Raw genomic sequence first — 13,543 nt, 5'->3', positions numbered from 1 at the left:
AGGAGATCTCCTTCCCCACCATGTAATAACTATTGTCATCGAGGAAAAGTAATGTTCAGCAAAATAGAGTTTGAGAAATGCTTGTGTGATGTTGGCAGATTTCATAGACTATTAGACCCAAGTTCAAATCCAATTTCTGCCACATACTAGCTGCAGGAATCTGAGTGAGTTATTTGAGCTTTCTTACTGGACCAACGATTTTTAAATGGTTTTGGCCCCCCTAACATACAGTCAGAAACATACAAAAATCTATTAAGGACAAAAGTCTTTTATATTTGGTAATTTCTAAGCTTTTGTACTCATTCGCTCCTATGGAAGATGCTAGTTTTGGGGCAACTGGGTGGCTCAGTTGGTTAAGCATCTGACTCTTGATTTTGGCTCAGGTCATGATCTCAGGGTCCTAGGATCGAGCTCCGTGTCTGGCTCTGTGCTCAGCGGGGAGTCTGCTGGATATTCTCTCTCTCTCTTCCTCTGCCCCTCATGCTGCTGGCTCGTTCTCTCTCTCTCTCTCTCAAAAAAAATAAATAAATAAATCGTAAAAAAAAAAGATGATACTAGTTTTTATCCTAGCTCTTACTCCTCTTGGTCATGCTCCCCAGACCCCAATATTTATCTTGACCTCCCTTGCGTTTGTGACTGACTTTGAAACACATTTCCAGGTGTGTTCAGGGACCATAAGTTCTGGGCACAGGGCTGAGACAGAGCACCATAGGATGTGTACACATCTGCACAACTGAACCAAAGTGCAGCAGCTAGAACCAGCAAGACAAGCCCCCTTCCTCCTACAGTGTAGCCCTAGAGCACTCCATAAAGAACGTTTAACACCCTGCTCACTATAGGGGAGGAATGCTTAAGGAATATCGATATCCATCTGGATCGATATTACAGAGTGGGTATTGAAGGGCAAATCTGGACCTGAAAAATAATCTATTAATAACTGGTACAGCAGTGGTATCTAATCGCAGTTTTAATTTGCATTTCTCTAATAATGGTGAACAACTTTTCTTTTGTCACCCATACATCTCCTTTGGCAAAGTGTCTCTTCAAATCTTGGGCCCTCCATTTTTCATTGATTTATCTTATTATTTAGTAGTGAGAGTTTCTTATATTTTCTTTATATATATTCTTTATACATTTCTTTATTAAATATATATTTTGCAAATTCTTTGTCCTGGGCTGTGGTTTGCCTTTTATTTCTCTTAACTGTATCTTTTAAAGAACATTTTAAGTTTTGCTGAATTTTAATTTCTCTATTTTATTTTTCATCTGCGTCTCTACTGTTCTGTTAAAGAACTCTTCCAACCCAAAGTCATTATTACCTTTTAAATGTTGTCTTCTAGAAACTTGACCAGACAAGAAGGTCCTTGGCTTAAGATGTCCATCAACAGATGAATGGATAACGAAGATGTGGTATATATATACAATGGAATATTATGCAGCCATCAGAAGGAATAAGATCTTGCCATTTGCAACGACGTGGATGGAACTGGAGGGTATTATGCTGAGCGAAATAAGTCAAACAGAGAAAGACATGTATCATATGACCTCACTGATATGAGGAATTCTTAATCTCAGGAAACAAACTGAGGGTTGCTGGTGTGGGGGGTGGGGTGGGAGGGATGGGGTGACTGGGTGATGGACACTGGGGAGGGTATGTGTTCTGGTAAGCGCTGTGAATTGTGCAAGACTGTTGAATCTCAGATCTGTACCTCTGAAACAAATAATGCAATATATGTTAAGAAAGAAAAAAAGAAGAAGAATGTAGCAGGAGGGGAAGAATGAAGGGGGGGAAATCGGAGGGGGAGAAGAACCATGAGAGACAATGGACTCTGAAAAACAAACTGAGGGTTCTAGAGGGGAGGGGGGTGGGAGGATGGGTTAGCCTGGTGATGGGTATTGAGGAGGGCACGTTCTGCATGGAGCACTGGGTGTTATGCACAAACAATGAATCATGGAACACTATATCTAAAACTAATGATGTAATGTATGGGGATTAACATAACAATAAAAAAATTAAAAAAAATAAATAAAATATGAAAGATAAAAAAAAAAAAAAAAAAAAAAGAAGGTCCTTGGCTTTGTGCAGGATAGAATCAAATATGAGCCAGGAAGGAGTGAAAGCAGAGTTTATTGAAAAGCCTAAGTGATAGAGTATAGCAGATGGAGTGTCTCAGAGACTCAGAAAGAAAAACAAAGTAAGTCTCTTCATCCCTTGGGGTTAGGGGTTTATATTGGAAAATGGGTCCGGGATACACATTCCTTCAGGAATTCAGGGTTCAATCAAAGACGAGTGACAGGTGAATAACAGGTGCTATTTCATAAATCACTAAAGATAGAGGGTATTGATACCAGCAAGGTTTGTTCAAAGCTAATGTCCTGGAACATGTTTGGGATCCAGCCTTTCTTAGATGTTATCAGGTGTTTTGGTGCCTAGGATGAAACTAAGAGAATGATTAACTTCCTTGCTTCCCCCTTGGAGCAGGAACATACCTTCTTTGGTTTATTCAGATGCAAGGTGAAATACAGAACATAAGTAAAAGGGACCTAGCATAGACACAGCAGAAAAGAAGGCTTCCTAAGATGGAAAATTTCCCTATCTCAAAGAGTTGTATGTGGTCCATTTCAAATTAATTTTTGTATATGGTGTGAGCTAGGATCAAGGTTTATATTTTGCATAAAAGACAGTGAAGACAATTCCCATAAATAAAAGTAAAATCAGATCCCAGGATAACGGCTGCCCAAAAGGTAATCTATCAGTTTGGAGTAAAAGTATGCAGGGTTCCAGGAGTGATATTTCCAAGAGGAAAATAATCAAAGTAATAGAATATCTGCTGTATTTGACTATGTTGACATAAGTTTTATGCTTTTGGTAAAGAATTTAAAAGAAGAATTAATGATAGCTCCAAAGAAAACTAAGCAAAAAAAAAAAAAAGCAATGATTAACTGTAGGGAAAACAAAAAGATTTACAGGAAGAACTATTTAAGGTAGTACACTATGTGACACAAGTGTGTATGATATCTTCTTAGTGTAGTGACTATTGATTAAACCACAAACTGTCCTAGAACTATATTGGGGAAATGGAAAAAGGAAAGTGTCGGTTTATGGCAAGTGTGGGTAATGTATGTATGAGTCTGCTAAATCCTTCCTGGACTGGCAAGAGATACTGTCTGTGATTGAAAAAAAAATCAAGGAATAATAATATGAACATATGATTTAGAAAATATAGACATAAATAGCAAAACAACAGTTAAAAAAAAGAATGGTTGCTAGGGAGTGGGCAGAAATTCGGGTTTGGGAAGGGTGGGACAGGAAAGTGCCATCTTTTTATGTCTTGTATTATTTGAGCCTTTAAGCCATATACATGAATAAATTTAATAGAAAAAAATTTGAAGAAAGCTTAGGGGCAAATATAAATAATGTGTAGAAAGCAACTTCGTGTGTGTGTGTGTGTGTGTGTGTTATGTGAGGCAACTTCTAATGTATTAGAAGCTTTCAAAAAAATCTTAACAGAAATACTTGGTAATAAGGAAGATTCTTTATATCTTCTTCTATAAATGGAAGAAAATAGAGATAGATATAATATAAACCTAAAATAATAACCCACTGATGACAAAATTGAGTGAAAAATAAAAGACTTAGTTAAACCCAAGTTCTAACATCTTAACTTGACATAGATTTTGTATGAAACCATGACAAGATTCTGAGATTTGGTCTGTGCCCATTCACAATAAGCCTCACTATTTCGTAGGGCTCAGAAGATCACTGGAATTTCTATTATTACTTCACTGTAACTTGGTGAAAATTTGGTCAGTCAAGAAATCTAATATAGAAAATAACTTTTGATTTTTACTGGTGATAAGAAACTTGTCACTAACATAATTTTCAATTTTTTTTCTTGTATTAGTAAATGTATATTGGTAACTTCTAGTAAAATTATAAGTATTTAGCCCTAATTTTGAAGGAAGCATTGTACATCACAGAGGATTAATTATAGGTGAACAAAGATTTATTTTTAAAAGTCGATCTCTTTTTAATCGCTTCTCGGCCTTTTGGCTAAGATCAAGTGTAAAAGTTGATCTCTTTAAAATAGGTAAGACATTTGAATTTACATTTGAAAAAGCTAGATATTCTCACTGATATATATAATATCAAAGCACTGAACAGATTAGAAGGTATAGATTCCTTCTATCATCATTCAAGTTATTGAACATAAGTATCCATGGGATCCCTAGGGGAAAAAAAAATCAAATTTCATCATTTTTCACATTTGCAAATTATTTCTGAAGCTTTATAATGATGCTGATGCTAAAATCCATTTATATATTTTTCAATTTAAAAATATTGAAATGTTCCTACCTAATAAAAGCATGAGATCAGTATTTTTATACCTTTTTAAACCAAGTACCTTGCATTTTCTGGAAAACAGGTCAAATTGTTAAAATGGTTGAAAAAACTGGGCATTCATAATTGATTAGTCATTTTGTTGCAAGGAATAGATATATACTCAGGTCAAGACATCAAGCAAGGCTGGGTATGGGGAGGTAGTTGCATAGCCAGTCTTCATGGAGAAGTGGAATGTTATGGAGACCCAGGCTTTTTCTCAAGTCCTGGCTTCCAGTCAATCACAGATAATAGGCATCCATCACTTCTTAGCTTCAAACTCAACCATTAAAATGATTGAGCTATTTTCCAACCTACCTCTATGTTCCAGCCACTAGTGACTAGTTGATTTACTCTGATTGCGTAAGCCAGTGTTCATGCAGAACTAGAAGGAGCAAGGCACCTGACCAATTTATATGTGTTGGCCAGATATAAATAGAGGAAAGCCATTATATGTGGTCTTTCAGTTATGCTCTTAGATGTAGTCAGTTTTGGTCAAGATAAGAAGTTTATAGTATACTAAGCATACTGACCCATGAGCAAGGAAGGAAGCAAGCAATATGGCAGCCACTATTTCTCAGAGAGGCACATTTAAGGGATAAGCATCTTGCTTGACCTGCCCAGTGACAAAATTCTACATCATTCAAAGCTCAGTTCAAATGCAAACACTTCTGATATCTTTTTTTAAATCTTATTCAAAATCACTGGTTCAGTCATAATTATACCTATTACATGTTTTCATACCTCTATTTATCTCCAACTTCAGTGTTGTTTATTATGGTTTATTATTTATGCTGTAAATACTTGTTTTGTGGTAAGATGCCCCAAAACAAAGATCTGTAGAGACCTTGGGAGTTTCTCCCAAGCCTTCATCAATTGTCTTAATCTCTTCCTGAATATCTTTTATCTGGCTTCTTCTCTTCATATCCACTGTGAATATATTAATTCAAGCTACTATCATGTCTTATTGCAATAAGTTTTCCTTTTTTTATAAAGATTTTATTTATTTAGAGAGAGCGAGAGAGCACATGAGCATGAGAGGGGCAGAGAGAGAGAGAGAAAGAGAGAATCTCAAGCAGACTCCACACTGAGCATGGAGCCTGATGCAAGGCTCGATCCTACAACCTTGATCATGACCTGAGCCAAAATCAAGAGTCAGACACTTAACCAACTGAGCCACCCAGGGGCCCCTTGCAGTAAGTTTTCTAACATGTTATTTACTTCTGAAATTCATTACCTCACTTACAAAGGAAAAACTTAGTTTTTCCCTTCTTATATAGGGAAAAACCCAGTTCTTTGCTACTGTGCATTTCCTTCCTTACTTACACAGAATACATATTTCATTTATGTTCACTAAATATGTGGGGTTTTTTTTCCCCCACACTAAGCAGTTCTCTGTGACACCAGCTGGGTATCCTACAATTTAACTCAATACTGACTTTTAACCGGAAGAAAGTGTCAGGTCCCACAGGTTAACTTGGGGCTAAAAATTTCAAGCTGGTTAATTATGACTTGGTCTTTCCACTGACTAGCCCCCAACCAGGAACCCACGGAGAGTTGTCTCATAAAAATAAAAGATGCTCCTAATGCTCTCATAACTTAGGAATTTACCAGGCTTTTAGGGGCCCTGTATTAGTGATGGAGTCAAATACCAAATATTAGAACAAGAGATGTCCCTAGTGTTCTTATCTCTTACAAAACTACAGGTTTCTTCTACTATCCTAAAGTAGAGCATTCTTAAGAGACCTTTCCTAAGCCAAAATGGTATAAGGTGAAAAGCAGTTAGCATTAATTTCTGTGAAAAAAAATTTTAAGTATTCCCAAATACCCCCAAACCCTCTCTTAGGCTTTTCTGATAGTTTAGGACATAGCTTGCTAACAGACGCACAAAATAAATCAAGATAAAACACAGATGTTCACAGACACAGTCCAAAGCTATGGCGGCTTGATGCTGAGATGCTGAGCGCAGGTCCAGGGGAAGGAGCTCGACAGGGCCACTCTTCCTACTTGGGTAACATGCTTGCAACACAACACTGAAAGCTATGTTCACTTTCTGCCTTTTTTTCATAAAAGCAAAAATCCTCTTCAGATTTCTTTAGGTTGGTGAAAACAGATACTAACATCTTTTCCAAAAGTGAAGTGGTATAATGCAAACTTTCAACAAGTGAGGGATACCTGTACAAGTGTTTTAGGACCTCTGTGCCAGGAACCAGGAGCAGAAACCTATATATATATATATATTTTTTTTTTTTTTCTTCCTAATATCCCATATTCACCCTTCTACTGGAGCAATCATTTTAATATGCAAATCTGATCACATTGTCTCCTTCCTTAAAACTTTTCAAATATTTAAACATACATTTCTTTAATATCTCATTTAGGACTCTGTAGACACAGGTCTTTACTTCTCCAGTCTCATCTCCCACTACAATCTTGCTCACGCTAGCTATAGGAAACTTTTAACCATTCATTCCTACCATGTTTCCTTTGTACATGTTGTTCCTGCCTAGAATGCTGTTCCCTTCCCTGTTCACAAAATAAACCACTCTCATCCTTTAGGGATCATCTACTCATCCCCTTTAGGGATCACCTTCACCATTACTTCATTTGGGCTCTGTTAGTGGTGTGTCGGGATGAGGGCCTCTATAACCAAAAACACTTTGGAAATGACAGACTAATTCATGATTTGAATAGTTACTAAAATAAACTTGGGCCAGCATCATAACTTCTCAAAGCATCAGCTTTCTCATCTATAAAGTTGGGATAATATCTATTTTACTCGATTGCTTTGAGAGTTAAAAATGATCATTGCCTAGCAGAGTGTCTGGCATATGGCATGGCTCAGTATAAATGTAGTATATTATTTTTTTAATGATGACTCTAGTCTTGACAACATAATTCAGAACAAAAATGTTATTAAAATTATGTAATCCCTTGTATTTGTTGATACAGAAGCTATCCTGCTATACAAGAGACTGAAAAATGCCCTCCTTCACCAAGACAGAAGTCAATTTCTCTCTTAGATCTATTCATCTTGGAAGGCATTCCAGGGTGTTTGGGATATCGTTATAGCGCTGAGGAGGCAGGATTCTCAAGAATGTTTAGGTATTGCTCTTGTCTGCAAGGTCAAAGACGACTTGCTACCACACCCACAATCCCACCCACAGGAACACTTCCCATTTAAGGCCATGACTGAGAAGTTACATGTATCACTTTCATTAGCAATCCACAGGCCACAATTTAGATGGCCATGGCCGCCAGCAAAGAACCGTGAGAAATATATTCTTTTCGGGAGCAGCCGTGTGCCAAGCTAAAAGTTATATCATTATGGAAAACACAAAGGAGAATGAATAATTAAGGGGACAGACAACAGTTTTCTATGCACCTTCTGAATTCTAAGGCTTCAAGGTAAAATAATTTCCTCATTGGAGTACGGGGGGGAGGGGGCGGGGGGAAGATTGGAGTGGGGAGTTTAAGAAACAGATGAGTACCAAAAAATTGTTATTTAAAAATCTGAATACTGGGCGCCTGGGTGGCTCAGTCGTTAAGCGTCTGCCTTCGGCTCAGGTCATGATCTCAGGGTCCTGGGATCGAGTCCCACATTGGGCTCCCTGCTCAGTGGGGAGTCTGCTTCTCCCTCTCCCTCTGCTGCTGACCCCACTTGTGCTCACTCGCTCTCTCTCAAGTAAATAAATAAAATCTTTAAAAAATAAATAAATAAATAAAAATAAAAATAAAAATCTGAATACTGATATACCATAATTTTGCCAATAAAAAATGTAAGACAATGAAACAACATGATCCCTTGTGCTGGAGAAGGAAAGGCTTCTAAGGCTCATGGTCTCTAATCTTATTCACCCCTGTGGCACCTGAAATCCAGAGGTGGTGATCACCACGCAAGGCACATAGTTACCTCGTGGCATGGCTGGGGTTAAAGGTCAAGCCGTCTGCCTCTTTCTGCTTTCCACTTCGCCTTAACAAAATATTCAGGAACATTAGTTTCTCTCTCTCACCCCCAGATAAGATATCCGGTGAAGGGCTAAGTGAATAAATGTGATAGATGCATTTGTCTTCATGTTTGCCATCACATGTCGTCATCATCATCATCATCCAACAAATATTTAATGAGTGCCTAGTAGGGGCCAGACTGTGTTCTAGGGCCTATCAATATAAACAATGATAAAAAACAGACCCAAACTCTTGACTCCAGGGAATTTACCTCCCAATGAGGAGAGACAAAAAAGTGGAAGTAATAAGAAATGTGTCATGTTTAACAGCACAGTAAATAGCACTGGGAAAAACAAAGCAGCTAAAGGGATAGAGACTTATCAGTAGGAAGCCTGCAACTTTAAATCAGACCCAGACCACGGCTGACCATGGATAACTGACTCCGTGGAAAGCAAAACCACAGATAAGGAGGGACTACTGACCTCTGTTCTTGGCACTCTAATGAGAGCTTTAGGTACATCACTTCACATAATTCTTACAGCACTGCAAAATAGCTCGTAATGTCCCCATTTTTACAGATGAGCAAACTGAGTTTCACAAAGGTGGAATAAATTTCTCCACTAATAAATGACATTCTTAGGAGTTCATCTCGGGTACATCAGCTGCAAAATCTTTGTTGTTACTCACCATTATTTCTATCACTACTGTGACAGCTCATTTGAAAGGTTTATGTGTTCTGTCTCTCCATAAAATTATTCCCTTTTATATTCTGTCCACTGATACCATAAATAGATATGATAAAGAGGTATTCTACTGTGTCATTATGAAGAGTAGTATTACTTACGATAGCAATTATTACTCATTAGCATTTGATGAAAACAAGCTCTGTGCCACTGCACTCCTAATCTAAATAGTGATCATAAATAACAAACCCTTGCAATTGAAGTAGAACTTCTAAAGGTGTTTCCTTTTTAATCCCAGTAATAAGGCATTTAAATTAACAACTCATTTCCATAGTACGTGAGTTTCTCAGGTCTTTTGCCTCCCTTTCTTCCAAATCTCACCTTTTTTTTGGAAGCCTTCCTCCATAGATGTTGACTTTGCTGATTTGCATGCTCTCTATGCATATGGCCCCTACCCAATGGTCAGGTGGATGGGAGCCACAGTAACCAGTGGATATTCCAAATGTTGCTACTCTGCATTACTATCATCTCCCTCCTAGCTGCAGGTCAATGCCTAGCTTTTGTGGGGCCCAGAACAAGAGTACAAATGGAGGTTTCATATCTTATGTCTATTTAGAAGTTACAAATCAAGCTAACAAATATGCTCCGTAGGCCTACACTGATAATGGTAAAAGTGTTATTTATTTATTTTCAGTTCTTCAGAAATTTTTTTATAAGCCCCCCTTTTTAGATTTTAAGCATGATCTTAATTTATACTCATTCTCAATGTTAGATAAGAAATGAAAGAAATGAAATCGAATTACATGAAAAAGGTACAAAATTTAATATATGTTATTAAAATGTAAGTTAAGTAAATGTAAAAATTAAAAAATTAAAACTATTTTTCATATACATCTTCTAAAAAGCTATTTTATCTAAATAGTTTAAAATTAAAAGGCAAAATATAAATTATATAATTAAGGATATATTCACATGTTAATTATATTATAATACAAACAATAAATAAATTATGTAAATTAGGCTAAATCTGTTGTTTACCTTTTAAAAACTTAATCAACTCATAAATATTTTAGAAAACTAAAAATATTTACAGTTCTAGCCCTTGATGTTCATTTAGTTACAAACATAAATACAGTCAATCCTCCCTATTTGCACCTACTTGGTGAAAATTTATTCATGACCTCAAAATAAGTATCACTGCTTATTTCAGTCAGCCCTGGACATACATACATATACCACCAAATAGTGAATATTTGAGCTACCTGAGATGCAGGTTCCAAGCTGACATCCTTTTTGCTGTCTATTCAGTACCAAATTTCTCTCATTTTGGTGCTTTCAGTTGGTGCTTTTGCTGTTTAAAAGGACCCCAACCATGGTTCTAAAGTGCTGTCCAGTGTTCATGAGTCCAAGGAGGCCATGATTTGACTACTTAGACTCCTGTGTACCAGATGGGTTTTGTTCAGGCATGAGTGTGTTTGGCCATGATTTCAATGTTAATAAATCAAGAATGTATATTAAATAAGGTATCTTTAAACAGAAACACACATAAATGAGGTTATGTTGATTGGCTGACAAAATATGATCAAGGAGAGGAGCAAGATGGCAGAGCAGTAGGAGACCTAAATTTCATCTGCTCCCAGGAATGCAGCTAGATAGGGATCAAACCATTCTGAACACCTACAAACTCAACAGGAGATCGAAGAAAAGAATAGCAGCAACTCTCTGAACAGAAAACCGACCACTTTCTGGAAAGTAGGACATGCAGAGAAATGAATCCCAGGCGATATTCAGGAAGATAGACCGCCAGGGTAGGGGGCCTCCGTCAGCCGCTACTGGCAAGTGATAGAGCAGTGGAGCACAAAATCGGAACTTTTAGAAGTCGGCTCTGCTGAGGGACGCCGCTCCAGTGGCCAAGCGGGGGGTGGAACCCTCCCTGGGACAGTGTGGTCTCAGGACCCTTGGGGTCACAGAAAGACCTGAGTGCAGCAGAGCCCCCAGGTATTGGAGCAGGGAAGCCGGCTGCAGAGACAGAGCCAAGGAGCGGGCTCTCAGCTCGGGGTTGCCGTAAACCATGATCCGTGGCACAGTCAGGCCACTGCTCCGCCAGCAGGGACCCAACAAGTGGCAGATCGGGGGAGACTCCCCTTCCTCCCTGGGGAGGAGCAGCGCGGGAGCGCACCACAGGGATCTGCTGGGTTTGGAGACTCCACATGGGGTCGGGTCCCAGAGACAGAAAGGCTCGGTCACAGGCCGGGTGAGCACAGAGTGCGGCCGGAGACAGGGGAGACGGGAGTGACTGACTGCTTTTCTCTGTGGGCTCACTGAGGAGCGGGGCCCCGAGTTCTCAGCTCCTCCGGGGTGGAGATTGGGAGACCGCCATTTTCACTCTCGGCCTCCAAAGCTGTACGGAAACCTTGCAGGGAACAAAAGCTCCCGAGAGCAAACCCGAGCAGATTACTTAGCCCGACCCGGCAAGGGCGGGGCAATTCTGCCTCCAGCAAAGACATTTGGGAACCACGGCAACAGGCCCCTCCCCCAGAAGATCAGCAAGAACAGCCAGCCAAGACCAAGTTTACCGATCAATGAGAACAGCAGAACTCCAGAGCTAGGGGAATACTGCACATAGAATTCATGGCTTTTTTCCCATGATTCTTTAGTCTTTCAAAGTTAATTTTTTTTAACTTTTTTTTTTCGAATTTTTCTTTTTCCCTTTTTCAACCAACATCTTATCAATCCCTTTTTTAAAAAATATTTTTTATTTTTCATTTTTAGAGTCATGTTCTATCCCTTCATAATAGTTACCCTTATTTTTAGTATATATATATAAGTTGTTCTCTCTTTAAAATTTTGAGATACAGTTTCTTCTAACAGATCAAAATATACCCTAAATCTCTAGTGTATGGCTTTGTTCTAGTCTCCTGCCTGATCACATTCTCTCCCTTGTTTTTGTTTTTTTTTCTTCTTTCTTTTGTCAACCAACTTCTTATCAATTCCTCTTATAAAATTTTTTATAATTTTCATCTTTACAGTCATATTCCATCCCTTCATCGTATTAACCCTTATTTTTGTACACATATAAGTTTTTCTTTCTTTAAAATTTTGGGAGGCATTTCTTCTAATAGACCAAAATACGCCCAAAATCTAGTGTGTGGCACTGATCTATGCACCAGTCTGATCATATTTGATCATATTCTGTTTGTTTTGTTTTGTTATTGTTTGTTTTTATCTTCTTTTTCTTTTTTCTTTCTTTCCCTTTCCTTTCCCCCAGTTTCAGGTCTTTTCTGATTTCTTTAGTGTATATTTTCTGGGGACATTCTTACCCTGTTAGGATTTTGTTCTCTCATTCATCTGTTCTCCTCTGGACAAAATGACAAGATGGAAAAAATCACCTCAACAAAAAGAACAAGAGGCAGTACCGACTGCCAGGGACCTACTCAATATGGACATTAGCAACATGTTGGAACTAGAGTTCAGAATGAGGATTTTAAAGATACTAGCTGGGCTTGAAAAAAGCACGAAAGTTATTAGAGAAACCCTTTCTGGAGAAATAAAAGAACTAAAATCTAACCAAGTTGAAATCAAAAAGGCTATTAATGAGGTGCAATAAAAAATGGAGGCTCTAACTGCTAGGCTAAATGAGGCAGAAGAGAGAATCAGTGATATAGAAGACCAAATGATGGAAAATAGAGAAGCTGAGAAAAAGAGAGATAAACAACTACTGGATCACGAGGGCAGATTCGAGAAATAAGTGATACCATAAGATGAAACAACATTAGAATAATTGGGATCCCAGAAGAAGAAGAAAGAGAGAGAGGGGCAGAAGGTATATTGGAGCAAATTATAGCAGAGAACTTCCCTAATTTGGGGAAGGAAACAGCCATCAAAATCCAGGAGGCACAGAGAACCCCTCTCAAAATCAACAAAAATAGGTCAACACCCTGACATCTAATAATAAAACTTACGAGTCTCAGAGACAAAGAGAAAATCCTGAAAGCAGCTTGGGAGAAGAGATCTGTAACCTACAATGGTAGGAACATTAGACTGGCAACAGACCTATCCACAGAGACCTGGCAGGCCAGAAAGGACTGGCAGGATATATTCAGAGCACTAAATGAGAAAAATATGCAGCCAAGAATACTATATCCAGCTAAGCTGTCATTGAAAATTGAAGGAGAGATAAAAAGCTTCCAGGACAAACAAAAACTAAAGGAATTTGCAAACACGAAACCAGCCCTACAAGAAATCTTGAAAGGGATCCTCTAAGCAAAGAGAGAGCCTAAAAGCAACACAGACCAGAAAGGAACACAGACAATATACAGTAACAGTCACTTTACAGGCAATACAATGGCACTAAATTCCTATCTTTCAAGAGTTACCCTGAATGTAAATGGGCTAAATGCCCCAATCAAAAGACACAGGCTATCAGATTGGATTAAAAAACAAGACCCATCGATATGCTGTCTGCAAGAGACTCATTTTAGACCCAAAGACACCCCCAGATTGAAAGTGAGGGGGTGGAAAACCATTTACC

The 13,543-nt window shown here is 38.3% G+C and overlaps 1 pseudogene; it reads left to right on the top strand.

Annotated features, from left to right (window-relative positions):
- Positions 1 to 4,034: 4,034 nt before the first annotated feature.
- On the top strand, positions 4,035 to 4,159 carry LOC144381211 (U2 spliceosomal RNA; annotated as a pseudogene).
- The last annotated feature ends 9,384 nt before the right edge of the window (positions 4,160 to 13,543 follow it).

This window comes from Halichoerus grypus, chromosome 2 (genome assembly GCF_964656455.1).
Source record: "Halichoerus grypus chromosome 2, mHalGry1.hap1.1, whole genome shotgun sequence".
Taxonomy (NCBI): domain Eukaryota; kingdom Metazoa; phylum Chordata; class Mammalia; order Carnivora; family Phocidae; genus Halichoerus; species Halichoerus grypus.
The sequence above is the reverse complement of the archived record's forward strand: the minus strand, read 5'-3'. Positions and strand labels throughout refer to the sequence as shown.